Source organism: Tachypleus tridentatus, chromosome 6, assembly GCF_004210375.1.
Source record: "Tachypleus tridentatus isolate NWPU-2018 chromosome 6, ASM421037v1, whole genome shotgun sequence".
NCBI classification, from domain to species: domain Eukaryota; kingdom Metazoa; phylum Arthropoda; class Merostomata; order Xiphosura; family Limulidae; genus Tachypleus; species Tachypleus tridentatus.
This window is the reverse complement of record NC_134830.1, coordinates 115,636,691-115,649,912: the sequence shown is the minus strand read 5'-3', so window position 1 is coordinate 115,649,912 and position 13,222 is coordinate 115,636,691. Positions and strand designations below refer to the sequence as shown.

The following is a 13,222-nucleotide window of genomic DNA, read 5'->3' as shown; positions in this document are numbered from 1 at the left end:
ACCAGCATTGTTTCTAAAGACAAATTTGACAATTCGTGAACTACATATAGCTGGAAAAGTTTTGTGATGAATTTTTGTTTTGAAGCTGAAATGAACGTTTCCCCCACCCCAATTTTTTTTTATTTATTACACTACATAACAGAATTTAAATGAAACAGTTAAATGAGTATATCATACACTAACTACAAATTGTAAAATATTACGTAAATTAATGTATGTTTGAACAATAAAAATAAAATAAATTTTCGAACCCAGAAACTAATATCCGAAAATTGCAAGTTGCTGAATTTTGAAGCTGAAAATATTTGCAATTAACTTATTAAAAAAAAACAATCATAATCTGAATAGAATCTCTCATTGTGACACATTATCCTTTTCACAGATTAATTAAATGTAATAGTGTTTCCAACAAAGAGAATAGCCTTAAAAATATGTACATAAATGTTTTATGCAATAGGGATAGTACTGTGCATAGGCTTCACCTTTGAACCGGATCATAGAATAATTGCAATATAATTTTGACCTTCATGCCATCTATTGGTGTAAATTAGTAATAGTTAGCTCTGAAGGAAAATCTTAAGCAATTACCGTCATGCTAATTACTTTTTTATTACTATATGATTAATTACTAACTAGTTTATATACATACTTAAATTATAAAACTCAGTAATATCTATTAATAAAAATATTAATAATCTAATTTTATCCTATAGGCTACTAACCAAAACTACAAGTGACTGTATTAAAAGTTTCCACTGTCACAAAAAGGTTTAAAATCGTGACTCCATGATCAACATTGACTTTTCTGTGCCATATAGTATAACACATTTCAAAATAACAAATTATGGCACACTCCAAAGATATTAGGTATAGTTCAGGAGTTTTTATTCACTTTTATTGAAATTGAAAAGTATTTAAGGTTTAGCAAAGAAAATGTGCAAACAGTTTTCAAGTATCCTGTGGAGATATATGAAGCCTTGAAAATAAAGTTAAAATATCAAACGTAGATTTTAAAAGATCGAGAAAAACATTCACAAAAGAACAAATTAATATACACAAAATCCTTCAAACTCCTATTAAGCTTTTATCATCCATTGAAAGATTTTTCTTTTTTTCATGACTGCAACTGGTGTAACTGTACAGGTGGAGATGATAAAGTTTTAAATGTCTCAGAAAGGGCTTTGAAAAAAAAAACACACACAAAAGAATAGAAAGAAATTACTACTACTTGTGTATCTGTAATTAAAACATGGTCCATATACTGAAGAGATATGAAAAAGGTGGCATGGAATTTATGAAGAATATAATACATGCAAAATAATAACAAATAACACACAAAAATAATTATGAGAAAAAAGTAAAATCTGAAATCTTGAATATGTTGTACGTGTTGAAAAGAATGACAATATCAGTAATGAAATATATAACTCACTTTACAAAAATGGCATTGTTATATTAAAACAAACTAATTATAAAACATTTATATATCAAAAGAAACATGCTCTCGTGTTTGTAATTTTATAAATACAGCAATATTTAGAGGCTACTGGGTTAGTAGCATGCAAGACAGTTGATTTTATGCCCCCAGTGGACTTAAGATTTCAATACATGAACTTTGATCAGTATTATAAACATGGCTGAATTCTTAACCTTTAACTATACAAAGTCCCTTATTTGTCTTTAGGTCTCATCACCATTGGTTAATACACTAATTTCTTTATTCACCTTTTGAGCTGCTTATAAAAGTTACATAACTGGTTAGCCATGTGACAAGTTCACAGCTCAGTTACAGATCCATGCCATGAAATCTGTCCAAACCCTGTACTGGAAGTCATGTTACCATCAAAATAACCCGATAATGACAGGGAGTCAAATATATGATGGCCTTGTAGATATCGAGTCACTTCTTCTTGAGTGTCAAAAATCGCTACTACAAAGGAGACCCTGGGACATGCTCTCCTGACCACTTGATTTCCAGATGATAAAATCCTGGTTCAGTGGGGTTGTAGTTACAGTGAATTACCTGGTCTTTTTGGCTCTCTCTCCACATTTCAACTCTAAATGTTCCTATAATAAAAATTTTTAATTTCATACAAAATTCATTTTATTCACCAGAAACTTTAGGATCCCAGTAACTTTTTAATTCATGAGTAATCTTCATTAGGTTCTAAATAGCAAAATGTTTGGATAATTAACTCGTAATGATTTACTTATGTAAGTTAATGAAGGATTTTTTTTCTGGTTAATATGTTTTTGTTTACAAATTAAATAAATTTTTCTCCCCCAATTTTTTCTTCTGTATTAAAAAAAAAAAAATTTTCAATCCAACTTCATGAAGGAACAAGTGTACAACTAAGATGAGTGTTTGTCAAACCTTTATTTGTAACTTTTAATTTTTAATAATTTTAAAAATGAAGAAAAGTACAAAAATTATTTTTAAAGAGTTGAAAGATTTGAAATACATTGAGCACCATGTACAAGTTATGTATTTCTCACAGAGTTTAAGAATGAATAATTTGTGTATTATACAGTTTTTAAGAGTTCAGAAATAGAAAACGTGCCACAAAGATAAGGGAAAACTAAATAACTATTCACTGTTGTATTCACATATAGGATTTATACAACATATTTTCTTTAGAAATGTGTTTTATGTTCTTTCAATGTGTATCAATTAATTAAAAAACTGTGTTGAGATTGTAAAATTTATATTTTTGTTAATCAAAATGCTAACTATACACAGGTGTTACTGTTTAGATGTTTTTTTATTGTGAAGTAAATTGTTAACTGCAGGGAGATATTATTGTTTAGGTTATACTACTGCGTTAACTCGTTATTTACTCTTCAAGCACTATCATATACACAGTTATTCAGTAACAATAACAATATTTACTCAGCTCCAGCTTCTCAGTTAACTCTTTCTTTTACAAACCATCAATACAATTTCTAAAAAAACGTTTGTGCAACAGTATACTAAGTAATCTCTAGAAGTATCTGTTATTAGCTATATATTTAACATTAAAGCCATGTTTTATGTTATATATAAAATGCCTAAATGCTATAAAAACAGAAAATTAGTATGCAGTTAGGCTTAGGTGAATTAATTTAAGAGATAATCATCTAGGCTTCTCTCTTACATCTAGCTCCCCATAATTAAAATTAATTTTCTAATTAGTACAAAAAAATTTGAAGTTTCACTTACTCACTAAAATTTATTCAAATCAAACTTAAATTAATAAAATTTGACCCTTCTTCTAATGGACAGTAAAAAAAACTCAGTTTTTTAAAGAAGAGTATACCTAATTCACCAAATTAAAACTGCATTTTAATCCACAGATAGTAAATAGTAAAAATTATATTAATCATATCACGTGAAGATTTTCTTTACTCTGTATTTACTAGTTTTTCAATAGAAAATTGAACACCTTTGAAGTCTTAAACATACTCTTCCTGGATTAACAGTAGTAGCAGATTAATCAAGGTATATTTTTTTCAGTAATTTAATAATTATTAGGTATTTTAGGAAGATAAAGTTATCAAATACTTAATTTTGTAAATATATATTTAACATAAATGTAACATTCATAAGTTATTATTTCACAACTACAATATAATTAATCAATTGTAATAGTAGATTTCTGAATACATGGGTCTTGAAGAAAATTACACTTTTGAGAAAAAGTATGAAAGTGGGAAAAAAACAAAACAATGGAAATTAAAAACTGATTTAATTATTGTATTTGTATTCCTTAGAATATTAAAGATGGAAATAATTAAATTTCTAAACAAAGATAACAAGTACTTTCCTCATTTTTTATTGATTTCAAATACGAAATTAAATCATTTTTCTGTTTCAAACATTCCTATCCAGTTACAAACATTTAATTAGTGTTATAAAAAGACTGAATATTATTTATTTTACGTTAATCTGAATTAAACATCTACTTTAACATCAAATAACACTTATAATGTTGCAGTTGACAGTTCATGTGCTTAAAGAAAACCAAAGAGAGTGAAGATCCTTCAAAACTAATTCACTACTGGTAATGATATTAAAACATTCACCTGACAAAGGTTCACACCTCAAAACCTTTGAATTAAAAACAACAAAACATAAATATAGAACAATTTATAGATCGGAAAGAGACACAAAATACAAAATTACCACTTAGAAAAGTGATAGGACCTAATTATTTGATCAAGCCAATCATATGTTGCTTCATTAAAAAACGAAAAAAACACGATATTTTAAAATGGCTACTATTATGGTTATACTGTTGTTTGTAAGTATTTTAAATTACATTAATACAGTAACTTCTTATAAAGAAAGAAATCTGGGGTATGTGTTTCAACTAAATCCATACATAATATATAAGAGCAAGAATGCTATTTGGTGATGACTAAATACAAGTAATCTCGCACCACACAAGGACGAAAAAGTATATTTAAGGTGACTGAAATGTAGAAGAATTAGAGTTATTTTCACATTGAAATACCCTTGACTTAAAATTAGTTTTATCAGATTCAAAACATACTAAAAATGTTTACACATAAATGAACAAAAATAAAATGGTTAAAAATAGGCACAAATGGAATCTCATAATGAAGCCACTATATATAAAGTAAATAAAGGAAGAATAGCCATGCTGAGACTTATAAGCATTTATCTTTACATAACCTAACACCCCTGATTAAAGAAATTACCGTTTTTAAATTCATAATTATAACAACTCAGATACACAGGAAACACAGTCAGTTAGCTGTCAAGCTCACCTTTTGGACCTCGTACTCTTACAGTCAGCTGACCAGCCCCAGCTCCTCTGGTATCACACATAAATTTACCCTCATACAGTGCTAGCACACCGGGTTCCACCCCTGGTCCATATACTCGCACCCTTGAAGCATCATGTGGTCCAGCAATGCTCACAGCAAATGGACTCCCTACAACAGACAAAAATTCATAACGTAAAGGTAAAAAACAAAACTTGCTTTTTTATCCTAATGAACGTGTGTGTAATAATGCCTCACAATTTATTGAGTCTGCAAATTCATTCTGTTTTCTCTGGTGACTTTAAAAGGAATGAAGAATTTCAAGAAAATGTTTCTTCAGAATCTTTTTAATAGTTTTCCATTCCTGCTTGAAATGGTTTGAGTGGACCCTGAAAAAGTAGTTAAAGGTTTAATAACACAACTATACTTTAAAGTTGAATAACTAAACCACAGGCTTTGTTATAAGGTGGGAAAAAAATCATCATAAGAATCTTTTGTTGTATCATGAAAGACAGGTTAAGTTGGGAAAGAATGGTTTGGAACAAAGTTGTGTCTCTTGAGGAGTCAATTCATTAACATTCTTGGTCTTTTGACTGGAATGTCATAATGGGTCACAAAATGGGATCCCACTTCTTTCAAAATGCCAATTTAACCTCTGAACATAATGAACAAAATAACCTGCTAACTGACTGGTTAAACAATACAAATTTCTTCTTACCAGGCACATGTGAACCTTCATACTTGATGGTTAAGACATGATGCCCCCCTTCTTGAGGTTTGAGGTACAGGCTGAATGTTCCATCTCTGTGGTCATACAACTGACAATGCACTGCCTTGTATGGCCCCAAGCACTGTGTTGTTAGTTCTCCTGTTTAATAAGTATTTCACACAATTACATTACAAAAAAGTATAGGAACATGGAAGAAGAACACCTATCAGTCCTAATACTTTGTACACAAAAAAATATGTTTATAGTACACATGCCAAAGTTACTAAACATTCCCTGCAAGAGTTCTGAATTGTTTGTTTCATGCTTTTTTTTTCTTTTTTTTTTTTAACTATGAGATACATTAGAACAATTAACAGATGGTATGAAAAACTGTGATAGATATATTGCTAGCACAAAACTTATCTTTATACTTTTATGATTTGAATAAAAATAAAAGAAATTTAATAATATTTTGTTTTATAAGCTAATGCTTATGATGTTTCTGCCAACACAAACGTTATTCATGGTTAAAATTCATTTATATTCCTAATTATGAATTATAGAACACAGATATACAATACAGCTAGTAAAATTAACCCACTGCCAACTCAAGTTATACTTGCCTCAACAAATAGTGGGACTACACTGTCATTCTTATATTACAATCATAACCACCAAGTGCGTAACAAGTTTTTTGCAGCATTTTTAGATTCTGAACCATGAACACTTGAACTCACAGACTGGGTGTATTAACTACTAAGGCCACACCTCTCCCACTTGTGCCTTTTATTAGTCAATTCACAACACCAGACTGAGTACAACATATTTTTTTATTCTACCACATACAATTCTTGCATTGCTTTTTTAAATAATAGAGGCATTTTAAGCAGGTTGAGAAACACTTTTTTGTTAATCTGTTTTGATTATTAGCACAAAGCTACACAAGAGCTATCTGTGCTACTTTTTCCTTAACTCTGAAGTTATGAATATACACAATAGGCTCTATCTACTACATAAAATTGAGCTCTGGACTTTAGCACTGTACGTTTGTAAACTGACTGTCAACCCAATGAAGGGGTCTTACAGACTAAAAGAATGACAGGTGATTAAGCCTAGGGTTCTTCTAATCAAATAGTAGGATTTGAATTCTACTTGTATAATACAATAACTTCCAAACATGGAGAGTGAATAAGAACCAATGACTCTCAAGTTTACAGTCCAGCACACTAAAAAAAAATTGGCCATACTCTACCTGTTGGGAAACAATTTTTTTTAAAGTATATTTATCACATAAGTAATGAATAATAAGTTTGATTTCTCTCTACAGAAACATTTTTTTAGCTTTAAGCTACCCTATGGAAGTTCAGTTGTAAACTTGAGGACTTATGGCACTAAAATTCAGGTTTGATCCTTGTTGTGCTAACAACTTTGTATTTAAACAAAATAAATTAACAAAATTTTAAGCTATAGGTATAAAAGGTCAGCAATCTAGCACTAACATGAATGGTCTGAGTATGACTGATAATGACCATGTAACACAAGAAAAAGTACAAGAATCAAAATGGAATTTTGTCATACAACGTGATGATGCAATAAAAAGGATTCCGGGTGTGTTTATTGTTTTAAAACCTAATCACATTTCTCCAGTACATTGTTCACTTCTTGCATTTAGCCGTTTTTTGTATATATATATACATATACATTGTAACATGAAAACAAAGATAACCAATAATGAATGAAAAATGTAAATAAACTTAACAGAAATCTGCATGGAAAAATATTATTCTTTTTATTTTTTTTTATAGATGTTAATGACATCACAGTTTGTTTTTTTATAGTTATTTCTACTGTAAATTTCAAATATCATGATCATTCTTATGCATTCACATGCATAGTTATTATAGGTCATGTTACAAGTGTCATGTAATATAATAAGGATTTAATAGTTAAACTTAGATATACCACAGCCTCTCCACATATAGTGCATTTGGTTTTCAAAATTGTATACAATCACTATAATAGCTTTCTGATTAATTATTGTCATTACTTAAATATAGCATCTAATAGAAAGTAAGTCACTGACTTAAACACCTGAGTTTAAAGTTCTTTTAATTACGTTTAGTTTGACATATTAGAAAATTTTAGTACAAGCACTAAACACACAACTTCTTAAAAAAGTTCACCTACTTTACCTGGACCTGCTTTACGAGTATCAATAAAGACCTTAATCTCCTTGCCGACCGTGCCTTCTCTCAGTCCATCTCCTGAACAGATAACTTTTGTACTATCACAACTTGCACTTACAGCTACTTTTAATGGACACCCTTTGATCTGTCTCTTTGACCATGTAATATCGAGCAGGTAAGAACCTGTGTAAAGAGTTGTCTAACAATACTCTTAGCTGATCAGTAAGTCAGCAAGATGTGTAAACAGGTTTTATTTGAAAGAATTAAATTGATTTTAAAAAACAACAACCACATAAAAGAAACTACACAAAACTGTTCTTAAATTAACTTTAAAAAAAAAAGAGAAAAATAATTCTATTATATCTGCAAATCTGTAACTGATATAATTTCAATGCATTTTAATTTTTTTTAAACATAGTAATTGGAACAGATTGTCTTCAGTAGACAATAAGAAATAATAACATAGTACTTGGTACAATAAGTTAAGATAAACGTATATTGTGTGAAAGAATAAAACATCATGACAGTCACTTTCTGCAAAAGGGAAATGAGCAATATTTCATTGTCCCACCTGGAACTATAGGTGTGTACACTGCCTTGTAGATATTGTTTCCTTGAGGTAATAGTTTTACTTGGATGCTGGCTTTGACCCCACTCAACTTGACCTCTGGTGATCCTGGTGATTAAAGTATAACATAAGACAGAACTTGTAAATAAATAATATTGTTTAGGAAAAAGTTTAACCACATATAGAAGATTTTCTAACACTGACAATGTATTTCTGATAAGTACTTACCTTCTCACCCATAGCTATCTCGACTATCATTTACCCTCTGGTTATTGGTAAACCTTTTAACGATGCACCAGTATTTTATACCCCTATATTGTTTTGTGTCATTGCAACAACATATGCTGATCTACCAATCCCATTGCACTCTCTATACCAGCACAGGTAGCTCTCTCTATCCTTGTGGCAGAATCCTCACTTTTAAGAACTGATATATATATATATACAAACCCCAAAACACTAGCAAATCAGTGGGGAGGAAATAAGTCCCTACTTGAAATACATTTTCAGTGTTAGAAAATGTTAACTTCTAAAATGGCACTATCTTTTCTTCCCCACAGTTAGAATCCCACACTGGAAAGGTGAGGTGTGAAAACAAATAATCAAGTGGAGAGTGACTACTATCAAACAAGAGTGCCACAATTAAAATAGAAGACACACCTGGGGTGTACAGAACTATTTTTGGAACAGTAAAGAAGAAAAGACAAATAGGATGGAAACGAATAAAATACATGGCTAGGACAATATATCAATAGGACAAATGTGGTCCACCTGGGCATAAAACATCCAGGGGAAGTGCCTTGGAATATAATGTATCATGCTAAGTGCAGTTCAAGAACAAAAACAACATAGGAGTGCCTTTCATAAATTTGTAAAATCAACAAGTATGATTCACCCAATCTGAATATCCAGAAGAAGCCCTTTGGTAGACAATAGATTAAATCAAGTGTGATCCCCTAGACAGGAAACATCCAGTGAAAGTGCTTTTGTGTATTAGATTTCATGTCATATTGTGTGTATAACAAAGCATAACAATGATGACCTGTTTCTCATTGAGTGAATACATATGGCTACATGATTGTCTTATTATACAAAACCCACCTCCATGATCCACCACTCCAGTAACCGAGAACTGGAAGTGATAAGGACTCTTGTGCTGTACCAGAAGAAAGAGGAGGAGAAATGCATGTGGGTCCAAAGGAACAACCTACTGGAGACTGTGCAATGGGTGTCCACATTTCCCAGTTTGAAAAGCAGAAAAAAACCAAATTGTAAGAATGACATGTCAGTAGGGATAGGCAGAAGTCCCTATCTGCTTTACTCATGAAGTCAACGACTCTTCAGTCTCAGGATATATATGTATATATGGACAGATAGAGATATGTAGAGTCTGGTGGTCTTATAGCAACACCCCATTTCCACAGTGAACATTGCAAAAATGTAGATATAGTGATAAAAATTCAGCATACCTGACTAGGCAACACCTGCCACAAGGTGGGATCCTAAAATATGATGTACAAGCAATGAGAAAAAGTGAAAAAGATAATAATATGATGAATTACCCCAGTCTTAAGCAAACAGACATATGTAAAATCACTAAAGGTGGAAGATGATAATGCCTGAGGAAGACGTAGCAAAGTTGTGATGAAAATTTAGGGAGTTGTCTACATGCTGGCCTGAATTATCCCACCCAAACAATGGCAAATTTGAGTAGCTAAAGACAGAGTTAGATGACGAATTAGGTATGAAAAAACAATATGTAAATGGAAACTGACCACGGATGCATCCAAATATACCAAGCATAGCAGTTGATAAATCCAACCAATGAGAGTAATAGGAGAAAGATCAGGGGAAACAGTAATGGTATAAAACAACGACACAGGAACAAGAACAATGAAAGGAGACAGTATGAACCAAAGAACAAAGCTGAGAACTGGAGAAAAGGAAGTGATCTGGGAATGAATGACGATACAGGTTGGAAAAGAAATGGAAGGAAAGTGGAGAAAAAGTAAAACAATTTAACCAGATAGCCAAAGTCTAGGAAAAGAATGTATGATTCACATAATGAAAACATACAGGAAATGGTAATGGATGTCATACAAAATCAGAATGATGAATACTGCACACTAGGATTGGGAGGATTGAGTTCACAAGTGAAATATTTTACAAGGAACAAATTTCAATGTGTTCAAAGTGAGAACCAAACATGATAGAAAGAACAAAGGAAACATGTTGGATTGACCAGATGAAATAAATGGAACAACTCAAAGAAGAGGGAGAAAGGAGGGAGTTTGACAGGGCAGCTCTATAAAGAACAACACTTGAACCAGACCAACTCTCAACAAACAACCAGAAGAGATGGAATATGCAAGGAACAAAAGTGCAAAAGGAATGGAAGCCCTTGGTAAAAGACAAAATACTGAAGTAAAACTTGTAACTCTGGTATCAAACAAAGAGAAGTGGCTAAAGGTGTAGGCAATGAAAAATGTGACATGAAAGGTGAGTCCCTAATCTGAAGCATTGGACCAGACAAAAGACACACAGAAAAGGAATGACAGAATTAGGATGAAAAATGAGTGATCCTGATAGATAAAGAAAAGAGCAGGATCTGTTGCTCCAAAAAGGGCCAGAGCATAGGAAACTAATCTGGAGTAACATGAAGGAAAGATCCAGATAAGGGAAAAGAACCAGAAGAGGAGGAGTCTGAACAGTAAGCATATAGGGGTGAGCCCCTGAACTGTGAAGGGGTGGGAGATTTCTGCATTTAAAAATGTCAGACTGGAGATAACTGACTAGTGGACTAGAAAGAGAAAAGGATAAGGTGTGTCACTCCTGAAAGGGCCAGAGCAAAGAGAAACACATCCAAGTGGTAAGTACAGAAGAATCAGCAGAGCACAACAAGATTTGGTCTGGATAAGGGAAAAGACCCAGAGGATGAGTCAAACTGGAGGGTTCACATATAGGTAAAGACCCTTCCAATTTTGACTAAAAGCATCTATCTCCACAGCTGAATGGTGATGAACTAAATACTAAAAGGAAGAAAGTGAATAAAAAACATATACAAATGTGTAATGTTCCCTGGTGAGAACACACCCACAGAAAACATGAGGATAGAGAGACCACCCTATGGAGAATCTGGTGGCAATGCAATAAAGGATCAGCCACAATAATTACAACTCAGGCAACATGACTCACCAGCATAGTTACATCAAGGGCATTGGCCCAATACATGAAATCCAGAGTCTGACCAGATAGAAATGGATACATGATTTCCCCTTCTAGGTGATAAAGCTACAACAGTTGAATTGCAGAAAGAACCAAAACTATTCTCCCTTACAGGAAAGGATAAAGAGCCCAATGAACTGCCAAGAAACAGGATATGTATATGAAAAGTCTTCTCGACTGACCACCAATCCGAAAATTATACACGTGTATAACCCAAAGGAATGAGTACCTCCAAAGAAGACCACATTCCAAAAGAGAGAGAATTTTACATACATAATGAAAAGAAGAAGAAAAAATGGCAAATGTTAATTACTGCTTGATATCGTAAAACAAAAATGGAAACGGCTAGGCTCGACCAAAAAAGGAAGTGAAGAAAACCCCCAAACAAGTAAGATACTTCTTCAACCAGAAAAAAAGAAAAAGAGTGAAGCTTCTCAAAGAAGAAAGTGGATGTGAATGACTGACTGGGCATAGGAAGAGTCAAGCAGAAGCCTGTCTTTCATGAAATTGAAGATTAAAGACCCAACAAGTCAAGATAATGTGCAAAAGCATGCTACTTTAAAAACACATATAGAGCTGAAAAGAGACAATCTGTGAGCATCCACAACAGGAAGGCAAAACTCACCCATAGTAACCAAAGAAAAGACTGACACTGGGGCATAAAAACCCACCAAAGTAATAACTAGTACTCCATGTTGTAGCAAGGACACTACATATAATATACAACCAGGACAGATCAACAAAGGAAATTAAAACTCTTATGTATAGAGAAAAAGAAGGATGGGAGTAAACTCCTGGTGAGTAGTCTTTACACATCAAATGGTTCCGTCGTGTAGTAGAACATGAACCAACTAGGCAAGATGACTGGACAAGGTACAATCCAGTGGAAGAGATCTGGTAAGTGAGTAAAAGGGAACAAAATGGAAGTCGGAAAGTTTTGTAGGAAACCCATAAAAAGAACAGAACTATTCTGAAGTGTGACAAAATGACACGTAAACTAAAGAAAATAACTAAATTACACAGAACTAATGAACTAACAAAAACTCAGAAATGTGTAGACACTGTGCCACTTGAGGGCTGAAGTATTAAGCAAAATTAACATAAGAAACAAACTCTAAATGCAAGTTGTAAATTAAAGTAACCTAGATAGTAAAGGAAGTACAAAATTTGAACTTTCACAACACTGATCAAAGAAGACATGAATAACGTAAATTATTAATAGCAGAAATTAGATCCATATGCACAAGCTCACATGAACTCAATGAACGTGGATATATCTATGTTGAGTGAGAAATACACACTGAAAAACTTACCACAGGTCTCCTGGAAAAACACAACAATGCCTACCTTGAAAGAAAAACAATTGCTGGCCAGATGTTAGAAACAAACTCCCCACAAACAAACAAAAGTCTGTGCTTCCTCAGCAGACATCATGAAATGTGAAACTGAGGTCTAGTGTTATAACTGCTGTTTACTTATGGCAGGAAAACTATCAACTACAATAAGCATTCATATGAATTAATTATAGTTTGGGAAATATATACATCTCAAAAAACGAGTGAAAACTTGAAACTGCAATTTTTTTATTCTGCTTGATCACCAATTAATATCAGTCACATGAAGAACATAAAATATATGTCTACACAAAAAATGTCAATCTAGAAAGTGGGGATTGTGCCACAATGGTAGAGGGAGTTACTTGCACTTGCATAGAGGACATAATGGGATTTGGTGGAGGGTGATCACTTGATCACCATGTTGCTGCAG

General features: G+C 32.5%; 1 pseudogene across 1 annotated transcript in view; it reads right to left on the bottom strand.

The window, feature by feature from the left end:
* Positions 1 to 861: 861 nt before the first annotated feature.
* The window catches only part of LOC143253376 (filamin-C-like), a 44,933-nt pseudogene continuing 32,572 nt past the window's right edge, over positions 862 to 13,222 (bottom strand). The window contains exons 26-30 of the transcript XR_013029555.1: positions 8,234 to 8,338; positions 7,669 to 7,845; positions 5,486 to 5,635; positions 4,771 to 4,938; positions 862 to 2,067 (exon numbers count right to left, since the gene is read on the bottom strand). The product of XR_013029555.1 is annotated as a filamin-C-like (transcript). The remainder of the gene's footprint in view (positions 2,068 to 4,770; positions 4,939 to 5,485; positions 5,636 to 7,668; positions 7,846 to 8,233; positions 8,339 to 13,222) is intronic.